Source organism: Protopterus annectens, chromosome 3.part1, assembly GCF_019279795.1.
Source record: "Protopterus annectens isolate FY-2018-M chromosome 3.part1, PAN1.0, whole genome shotgun sequence".
Taxonomy (NCBI): domain Eukaryota; kingdom Metazoa; phylum Chordata; order Ceratodontiformes; family Protopteridae; genus Protopterus; species Protopterus annectens.
The window spans coordinates 488,337,663-488,349,201 of NC_056732.1; positions in this window are offsets into that span (position 1 = coordinate 488,337,663).

The following is an 11,539-nucleotide window of genomic DNA, read 5'->3' on the forward strand; positions in this document are numbered from 1 at the left end:
CCATTCTGTCTAGCTCAGCCTTGACTCTGTTCTGCACAGCTACTGGAACTTTCCGTGCTGGTCTGATAACTGAGCTTATGAGCTTACTTCTGGGTCTAGCTTCATGGAGTACACAACTGGGAGTTGGCCTAGTTTCTCTTCAAAGTGATCATAGTCAGAAAAAGTCTGGTTGAAATTTGAGCCATTATCCTTTAAGCTTACATAGTGGACTTCCTTATTAAATGAAAGCAGTCCCATTTTCAAACCGTCTGTAAGGTCTAATAACTGTATGTGTCTCTCGACTACGTAAAATTGCAAATCATAGCTGTTCGGTTTGAATTTCTTCACCACCATAAGCAACAAGCTTCGCACACTTCACCAAATCAAGCTTCTCACCAACTTTTACTATAGCAAACATTTCTGCTGACATAACATTGCACTTTGAACCATAGGTTCATAGGTGTATACTAGGCTAATGGCCCTGGAGTATTTACAAGCCTAGCCCAAAGGATTACCGTGGCATCTTGCCATCCGACCTTAGTTCCCAGTGCCTCTGTTGAGTAAACTTACTGGAGTGATCCCTGGGGTGAATTTTCTATTTCCCATCCACTCATCAAGATGTATCTTGAAGAGGGCCAGTGAGGTGCTCAGCTTGACATATACAGGAAGTCTATTCCATAGCATGGGCAATCTCTGGGTTATGAACCTGTCCCTCCAGTATGTTCTGTTGATTGTGGTAATGAGGTTGAGGTGTCTGGAGCATGTGATGGAGAGAGATTGGGATTGCTTTAGATGTAGAATTTCTAACAGAGCTGGGTCAGACATGGCTTTGTAAGTCCAGCAGAGATTGTCTCTAAGGAGGTGATATGAGACAGAGAATAGTTGGGAGTTTTTTTAGTCTGTCCATATAGGACAAATGTTTTAGGTCTAGGATCCTCTGTGTGAGGTACTTTTGTGGCCTCTCCAGTTGTTGCAGGTGTTTAGTGAGGTACATGCTAAATGGGGCATCATACTCAATGATTGGCCTAATGAGGGAAGAGTAGAGGGAGACAATGACCTTTTTCTTCCTGGATGCAAAACCCTTAGTAATTAGATGTACCATATAGAAGGACTTTCTGAGCACACTGGCAATGTGGTGGTCAAAAGAGAAGTTGCTGTCGACCTGTGTTACCAGATCTCTTATAACGCCTTCTGTGTTCAGTGGACTACCATCAATGTGGTAATTCATGGGAACCGGGTTTTTCCCAAATGGGATGACAACACATTTTTTGGCATTGAGCTTAAGGCCATGGTTCTGACACCAGTCACTGGTCTCAGAGAGGCCTTTTTGTAGAATGTCAACATCACTGTAGAATGTCAACGTCACTCGGGGAGTTATTAATAGCTCCCAACTTGCAATCGTCTGCGAACTTTGTCAGCTAGAGTCCCTTCGTGCTGGCCTGGACTTCAGAGAAGTAGATACCAAACTGAAGAGGACCCAGGACCAAACCCAGTGGGACTCAACTCATGACTGTTAGGCAGTCTAACTTAGAGTCAGCTACTTTCACACTGTGGGTTCTACCTGTGAGCCAGTTTGCAACGCACCTAGTGATATAGGGGTTGATGCCTAGCTTAGTAAGTTTTTCAATGATTCCAGAGTGGGGAATGGTATCAAAGACCTTGAACAGATCAAGGTAGGCTGTATGAACCACTTTGCCTTCATCCACAGTTCTGGTGACTGACTCAAAGCAGTTGACCAAGTTGAGCAGGCATGATCTACCCCTCACAAAACCAAACTGCGTGGAATCCAGAGTTTGGAGATTCCCTATATCCTTGTTTATTACATCCATAATGATGCGTTCTATAGCTTTGCATATTAGACTCATCAGGCTAATGGGGCGATAGTTCCCAGGGTCTGTAGTCGCTCCTCCTTTGTGGAGAGGATTTACTGTAGCAGTGTACCATTCTGTAGGGACAAAGCCTAAGATGAGGCTGTGATTGAACAGGGCACACAGGTGAGGTGCCAGTTCGCTCTGTAGTTCATGTAGAACACAGCCAGAGACACTGTCAGGTGCCATAGAGGCTGTATTTTTTGCCTTGGAACGTGCTGTTTTAACCTGTGCAGCAGTAATACTGAGTGCATGGCAATGTACTGGTATTGTGAATGGTCCCTTGGGGGAAAGACGGGTAAATTAGCACCGAGTCTGTTGGCCAGTATATTGGCAATATCTGTTGGCTCGGTATAGGAGGTAACATTGTGCAGTAGCTCAGAGCAAATCTGGGTATTGCCATGAAGATTTTTTACATAACTGTAGAAGGCCTTGTAGTTGTCTTTACTATCTGCTGCAATTCTGTTTTCATAGCTAGCTTTAAAGGATTTGATGAGGGATCTCTCTCAGCTTTTTGTTGAGTCTGATAAGGGAGTTTTTCCAGTCTTGGGACTTCACCTTATTCAGCAACAGTTTCCTCCTTCTGTTGTAAAGTTTGGTTATGGCAGGGGATCACCAAATTGGCTTCCTTTTTTTTGGAGGACAGTGTCTTGGTTTTATTTGGTATGGCAAGATCCATGCATTTGTGTACGTCTTCATACAGTGCATTGGTGTATGATTTGGTGGTCATGCAACTGATCTCCATTTGCATAGGTGCCATGAAGTTATCCACCTCAGTATTTAGGAGCCCAAAGTTAGCTTTGGAGAGGTTTTTCATAGTGGTTACCTTTGCGGGGGGTTGGGAGGGATGTGGATTTCCACAGTAATTAGTTTGTGGTTGGATCTAACTAGGGAGGAGTTGACAGTTGGTGTAGAGCAATGGTCGGCCATGTTAGTAATGACGAGGTCAAGGATGTTGCTGCCTCTAGTGGGGATAAGAATGAGCTGGTCCAGGGCATTGGAATTAATGAATTCCAGGAAACGTTGGGCAAGTGTATTGGTACATGAGTAGTTTTCCCAGTTAATGGAGAGGTAGTTGAAGTCGCCCAGTGTGAGAGTGTTAGGTTGCACCCTAATATTCTCCAGGGTGCTTAGGAACTTGGGAGTGTGAGTCTTGGGAAATGGTGGAGGATTTATAGCAAGCTGCGATCTGAATCACTGTCTTACCCAGTGTTACCTGTACCTAAAGTATCTCAGATGTGTTATGTTGGGCTACCAGTCTGGAGGTGTGCACATCCTTTATGAATATGGAAACACCACTGCCTTTGGAGCTTCAGTCTAAATTCTGAGGCCGAAAGGTGTGGAATGAGTTATAGCCAGGTAGTGAAGGGGTGTTTTCTGTTGCCTTGAACCAGGTCTCTGTTAATGCACAAATGTCAATGTTCTCCATTTTAAGGAGTGCTTCGAATGAGTGCATTTTGAGATTTAGACTTCTAGCATTGAGCAGCATGATCCTCAGATTGCATTTGTTTGTAGCTGTTATGGTGGTAATGTGGTCTGTGGAACGCTACCTAAAAAATGAGCTATAGGGGTGGCAAGAGCCTTGGCCAGTATCCGGAAGCCCAGGGGTGACAGAGGCAGGCCATCTCTGGCAAAGCATTGAGGTCTGTCAATCATGTCATCTTAGACAAACAGATACTGGATCCCCTTAGAATGACACCAGAAACTTAGCCAATTATTAAAATCAGTCATTTTCTGCTTATACTGTGGTATCATTCTGGGTGATGGTAGGCTGCTGCTCAGAGCTAGGGTCATACCCGCCTGGGCTACATAATCCGAGAGATCCTTCATGTCTCTTTTTATGTAGTCTAGGGAGGTACGTCTCAGGTCATTCACACCCACATGGACAGTGACAGAGGCATATTTGTAACTGATGTAGAGGGACCCGAGTGCTTGAGTTATATATACCCACAGATAAGATACCCACACCTCCAGGTTGGTGGCACAGCACGAAGCATCAGAGACTATCCATGTGCAACTAATAGTGGGTAAAACTGCCTTCCAGTTTATAGCCTGCTACAGACCACTCTCCCTAACCCAGGAACCCCACTCGGCCTTCCTGAGAACACTGGAAAATATGAAGGTCTCTCCAAACACCATTATATTGGGCGACTTCTACTACCCAAACATAGACTGGGAGCATTACTCTAGCTCCAACACCCTAGCCCAAAGGTTCCTAGAATTTATAAACTCAAATGCTATGGAACAACTTGTTACCACTCCCACAAGAGGGGAAAACATACTGGACCTGATCATCACCAACATGGGGACTCTATGCTCCAGACCAGAAGTGTATCCCTCACTGGTAAGATCAGACCATAAACTAATCTCACTGGATATTCACATCCCGACACCACCCCCTGCCCAGAAAACCACAGTGAAAAGCTTCTCTAAAGCAAATTTCACACTCCTCAAAACCGAGGTGGAATCCTTCAAAGCCCCCGGGCCTGTGGAAAATACGGCCCAGACCGCAGAATCCTTTATAAACGCATTCTATGAACACCTCCAGGAATGCATGGATCATGCGATCCCAAATAAAACCAAGACCCAATCCTCCAAAGGCAGACGTCCTGTCTGGTGGACCCCAGCCATAAACAAACTATACAATAGAAGGAGGAAGCTACTACATGATGGAGCAAAATTCCAAAAAGGGAAGGCATCTCTGATCAGTATTAGCAAAAAACTACGGGCACTCATAAAATCGTCTAAGGCCAGCTTCGAGAGAAAAATTGCATAGGACACTAAGGATAATCACAAGCCTTTCTTTAGTTATGTTAAGAACATGGGTGGTAATTCCCAGATATGCTCAGAATTAGTCCAAAATGACAAAAAATACACCGAACCCACAGACATTGCTAACGTCCTAGCTGACAGGTTCAGTGCAACCCCCCCCTCCCCACCAAAAGGGCAAATATCTATCCCAGCAGAGTGCTGCCCCCCTGACATCTCAGATGCTCAGGTAAGAGCCGCCCTCTCCAAAGCAAAAAACACAGCATCAATGGGACCAGACGGTGTCCCGGGCTGCGTCCTACATGAACTCCAAGAAGAGCAAAACCCAAACATAAAACTACTGTTCAGTCTCAGCCTTACTACAGGATATGTACCCAAAGAGTGGCGTACAGCAACTGTGGTCCCTCTCCACAAAGGTGGTGCCTCAATGGATCCTGGAAACTATCGCCCCATAAGCCTGACTAGCTTGGTCTGCAAAGCTATGGAAAGGATCATCATGGACCTCATAAAGATATTGGGGACCTACAGACACTGGATCCTACCCAGTTCGGCTTTAAGGGCAGATCCTGCCTCTTAAACCTGGTTGATTTCTTTGAAACAGTCACCAAGGCCATTGACGAGGGGAAGGTGGTCCACACAGCCTACCTGGACCTCGCAAAAGCCTTCGATACAATACCCCACTCGAGCATTATAGATAAGCTCACCAGCTTAAATATAAACTCCTATGTCACTAGATGGGTTGCAAACTGGCTCAAGGACAGAACCCACATGGTTAGAATTGCTGGAGCCATGTCAGACTCCAAACCAGTTACAAGTGGCATCCCACAAGGCTCAGTCCTGGGACCTCTCTTGTTTGGTATATATTTCTCAGAGGTACAGGCCAACACGGAAGGACTGTGGCTGACCAAGTTCGCAGATGACTGCAAACTGGGCACCATAATCGACTCTCCAGCTGACACAAGCATCCTCCAAAAGGGCCTCATAGAAGCAGACAACTGGTGCCAGAGCCATGGCCTCAAGCTAAACTCCAAAAAGTGTATAGTCATCCCCTTTGGCAAAAACAAAGTGCCAACAAATTACCACATAGGTGGTAATCCATTAAGTACAGAAGAAGTAATTAGGGACCTGGGGACCCAAATTGATAGCAATCCCTCATTTGACAACCACGTGGCCAAAGTGGTTAGAAAAACCTTTTATATAGCCCACCTAATCATGAAGGGATTCACATCTAGATCAGGGGAGGTCATCGTGCCTCTTTACTCATCCCTCATCAGGCCCATAATTGAGTGCAATGCCCCTTTTGGGATGTACCTTACCAGACACCTGCAGCAACTGGAAAGACCCCAAAAGTACCTCACCAAGAGGATCAAAGGGCTCAAACAGATGCCATATGCTGCCTGGTTAAAGAAACTCCAGCTCTACTCAGTGGCGATCTGTGCCTGACGTATAAAGCCATGTCCAACCTGGAATTAATGGACATGCTGCACCTCAGAAAATCCAAATCCCATCGAGCTACACGCTCGAGAGACTTGAACCTCAGCACCGAAATAAATAGGACATGCTGGAGGGACAGATTCATAACCCAGAGGCTCCCTTCACTCTGGAATAAAATCCCAGTCCAGGTTAGGCAGAGTCCCTCATTGACTCTTCAAGAGGAATCTTGATGAGTGGATGGGAGATCGTAGGTTTACCCCAGGTATCACTTCTGTGTCACTGTTAGACAGAGGCACAGTATACTAACCTCAAAAAAGGGCATAGCAAAATAAATTTAAAATGGGTGGCGAAAGACAAACACATTCTGGCTAGGCTTATAAATGCCCTAGGGCAGATAGCCTTATATGAACCTATGAACCTATATGGCTGATCCTGGCGCTTAACAGGCAGCTGAGTGTTACTTTCTCCTTATTCAACCTAGTGAGTGCGCCTCACTATCAAGTCACCTATGACTAGTGTGTTGGGCATGCTGTTTTGCCTTAGGGGCTTTGGTTGAGTGGCACACTGTTTAGGAGAGTTATGTGTCTCGTGATTAGTGTTGTGTTGTGGTGGTCAAGTGCATTTCTGCCTTGGAGGTCTCTGCTGTTTAGGTAGATTTTTATTGAGATCCTTCACAAAGGTGGTTGTGTGGCTTGTGTTTTTCTGTGAAGACTGTACTGGTGTATGTTCTGGAGGGCTATGTGTTCCATGTGGTGTGGTGCAAGTGTTGACCTCCTCTTGACCAGCTATTCTGGTCTTGGCTGGAGAGTGCTTGGCTTCCAGTTTGGCTATATAAGTGCATCTCTCAAGTCTGAGTCTGAACCAGTGTCTCCTTTAAGCTCCACAGGTCTCCCATTAATCTGAACAATACAAAATATTTAATTCTTTGCCCACAAATCTAATGCATTGACTGTCTCACTAAGCACAGACACACCAGTAACATAAGAAGTAAGGCCATAGCTTTCTAATTGATCAATGTGCCTCTTTGATTGCTCTTTTTTAATAAAAGAATGAGCCTTGTTTGATTTACAGAACCTTTTGAAATTATTCCACTTTTTACATTTGTGGCACTGCTGACTAAAAGCTAAGCACTTTTCTTTTTTAGGTTCATGACTTTCCCTCCACAATTAGAACAACTAAAAATAAAGTTCACACACAAGCCTGTCTTATCACCTCATCTCTCAAATCACCAAATCTGTACATTTTAGCCTTATTTCTCAAGTCAGTTATATATGCTGCAAAAGTTTCACCAGGCTTTTGATCCCTTGTGTAAAATAAGTGTCTTTCTATTGTAATGTTCATTTGGGGGTTGCACATTTCTCTAAACTTAAACTCTCAAGGTCTTCCCACTTTTCAGCCGGTACCCCTATATGGCAGTTTCCCCCTCCCACATATACGTAGCAGGTGCATACACAAACAAATGTTCTCTTTCAGTGGCTTCTGAACCAGCTAAATTAAGCAGAATAAATGCCTTTGCACATGTGTCTTTGTCAGAAAAAGCAACCTGTTTGAAAATATTGTACTCCTGCTCAAACATTCTCCAATTTTCTGCAATATTATTATCAAACTCAAGCGGACTTGGTCTGTGAAATCCTTCTGCCATGCCAACAAATTATGCTTAAACACAATGCAAATATGGCCCTTGTAATTATGTACGAACATGCACACACACACACACACCAGGTACTTGTAATAATATTCAAATGCACAATAAACTCTTTGAAAGACTATACCTTGCAAAATATTCTTTGAAATGGCAGTACTTTGTGAAATAGCTGTACTGTAATGTTGCATACACTTGCTAACACTGTGGATAACTTGAATAGCTTTAGTTAATGTGAAAAAGTAGTGCATAGAGAAAAAAATATGGGCATTTTCCCTTTTTTGTACTTTTTTTGTGATCCAGATATTGCTTTTGTAATTATTTCGAATATTGTTTTTCAATGTCCCGGTTTCGGACATTTTGTTTAATAAGAAATATGTTTTGAGAATTCTGAGTGCTTCGTTTTATATTAGTTGAGTAAAAAATCATTGTAGAACAGAGCGTGTGTATGTAACTTTAAGAAGCATTTCCAGATGTAAGCATGTGTATAACTAGTGAGCATGTGCAGGCAGCAGTGCCATTTTGAGAGAACAGCCAGGGTGTTAACATGTATGTGTGTGATAATCAGTCTTTTTACAAGTTTATTTAAGTTTTAAGTTACAAAGCCTCATTCCTGATGTGTTTATATATAATAAAGCTGCTTGAACTGAAACCACAACCACTTGTCTGTTTTATTCTGACCAGACAAGTGACATGGTGTCACAGGTGGGATTCTTCAGGCACGAGGTGCAGAGTTGAAGGTGAAGGTATATTGAGCAGGCTGGGTGTACAGTTTGCTCAAACAATCAAAAAGGGGCCAGAAATGAACTAAAGGTAACCAAAACTTGCCTGAATTATTTATTTTGTAAAGAAAATGAAACGGAGCATTCGTAAGGCACAAAACGCATTATTAATCAAACAAAAGGCACAAAATGTAGTGCTAATTAAAAAAAATGTTTGAAACTATGATATTTGATAAAACTAACAGAAATATTCTTATGGGGCTCAGAATTACCTTTGGTTTGCATAACGAGCATGTTTAAAGTAAAACGAGCACAAGGAAAGTACAATGGGCATAACAAGTACAATAAAAGGGCAAAATAAACTTAGAAAAGCAAGGCAACTAAATGTTTTTTAGTAGAAGGCCATGTTGTGGGCGTAAACTACTATTTATATTGGCTGAAGCCATTCAAAGCATAACTAGAGTTGTTTGAAGTATCTCAGATTGTGCAAAGTGTTTGCAGAGTATGTGCTTTATTACGGTGCAGTTACTTCAAAGAGGTTGTTGTATGCAAAGTGCAGTTAAAGTGCAGCCATTTCAAAGAGTTTCTTGTGCTGTATACAATTTATTCTCAGAGTGCCACCATTTCAGAGTGTTTTTTACACTGTACAGAGTTATTTCACAAAGTACAGCAATTTTGTAAAGTTCTTGTGCTGTTTACAGTTTATTTGCAAAGTGCATTCATTTCGTAGTGTTTCGTACTCTGAGCCTGGCTTGCCTGTTCAGAGACTTCTATCTAGGCAAACCAGAACAACCTTGCCTACCAGTTTTAGTTTGTTGGTGCCTAATGCTAAAAACAGTAAAGCAATTAAAGGCCAGCTTTTTAAGAAATGTTCCTTTCAGCTAGGTCCAGCTGTGATAAAACGAGCAGATTTCTTTGTCCATTAAAAAGAGGAGACAATGAGGATGCAAAAGGCGAAAGGCTTTGATCAAATTGGGAATTGGTCAAGTGAGAGGTATATATGTTCAGCCAAAATCCTAATTAGTGGAATCTGAGGGTATAGAATACAGGTGAAACTGCTGGCATCTTCTTCCTTTGTCAGAAACTATATTGTAGCATTGTACCTGAGATACAGACTCTAGATCTCAAAGCAATCTTAACAATGTTCATACTGAAAAACATGTCTCAGTATCCATTCCCATTCCTGTTGTCCACAGAGTTGAAGACAGTCCCCGTTGCTAGAACCAATTCTGACTTTTATGTTACATGATCAGGTCGTATTTCTAGACCAAGTGTAAAATACACAGCACCCTGGGCATGATTGTTTTAAATGTGCCTAATTTTGTATGAGTACATGTTGAAATGTTTGTGTAGTAAAGCTGCTTGAGCTGAACCCACAACCCCTTGTCTGTTTTATCCTGACCAGAGGAACAACAATCATTTAAGTGGTTTTAGTACCTGGAATTCTTTTCTGACCTGTTTGTGAGTCTAAGCAGTAAGGGATGATCCACTCCTGCATATTCCTCCAACTTTAACTACACACCTCATGGTTTTGACTGTGCATCCCATTCTGACACCATGTCGCTCTTCTTGTATAAATGAATAAGATGATGAGGCTTGGGTGTTCATTTAAGTACTTTATTGAATGCAAACACATCAGGATGGATAACAAGAACATTAAACTTAAATGAACTTACTAAGTACACACATGCATGCTCACTACAAAATGGCACTCTTGCTTGCACGTGCTCAGTACTTATATGCACATGCTTGCTGACTGGAAAGCTTCTTAAAGGTATATCACACACTCTGATCTACATCTGGTAGTTTACCAGGCATCAATTTCTGTTTCTAAAGCTAGAGGTAGCTGCAGTGAGGAATCAACCTGCATAGTTATTCCTTATCATGTTCAGATAGTTCAGCCCATCCAATCTTCAGCAGAATTTTGCTTGACTCCAGGTGAAATGTGAAGACTTTGAGCTGTTCTTTGCTGCTATCATTGCCAATGAGATGTGCACCTCTACCTGTCTTATGGATCTTAAATGCATATCTCATATTTGTCATATGATCCAATTTTGGTTGTAGTCAGGATTCCTGATGTGGCATGGCTTGAACTATTCAGTTGTTGCTACCTACATTATGTGGTTATGATCTGGGGCTCATCCACCATTATTTTGTGGTGTGGTGAGTGCAATGGCCAAAATGTTGCAGATGCTGCGTGCACCTTCTTCTGAAAGGATATCTTTCTTTTATTATTTGTTCACTGATTTACCATCTTGCCAGTTCAGTAGCTTTATAAATTATTAAGCCTCCCATAACCTCCACCCTCTCCTCTGAGAGCCCTCAAAGAGGTTCTTGTGGCCCCACTTTAGAAAGAAACTTCCCTGGAACATATACATCCATAACTTTAGACCAGACTCAGTTACTGTTTTTTATTGAAGATAATTGAATAGATGATATCATCATGATGCAGAACTTCTTCTGGAGAATTTCTTTTATTGCCATGATCAAGAACAAAGCCTTCTAGTTAGGATTCCTTAGTTGACACTGTAGGAGACCTTTCAATTATCTTGGATTTTTGTGGAGTGTTCCTCGTTTTGCCTTATATGCTACCCTGTCCTTTATAATTTTTTTTGATTTTCTGGTAAATCACTGAGATTTACAGTCTATCAATAATGCCTGGCATTAGAGTGCCATACTTCTTATTGTTCAGAAAATACATGTTGATACAAAAACCTGTTGATCTCTTTGACTTTTTAAGTGAATTGGAGTAATGGATTTTGGGCCATTGCCTCACATTATTTTTGTCTTGTCCAGAATTCTTGAGCAAAAATATTGAGAGATATGCATTGTAGAGAGGCACCCATTAGAAAATTGCCACATCTTTCTCTTTGCAAACATAGCTGCCCTTAACAATTAAGAGATGCAGTCTGGAAAAGTTTGGTAGGCCCCTTCAGCTGTCCCCCTCCAACTACTATCCCAACCTTCCCTCCGTGCTGGCTTTCTAGACCTTAGATCACATTAGATAACAAGGATATAATGCTATTACTGTGCATTAAAAATAAAATCGCATATTTATTTACTTATATTTTGTCCCAAAACAAGGTAAAACAAAAATAAATGATTGAATCTATGTATAACCTCTA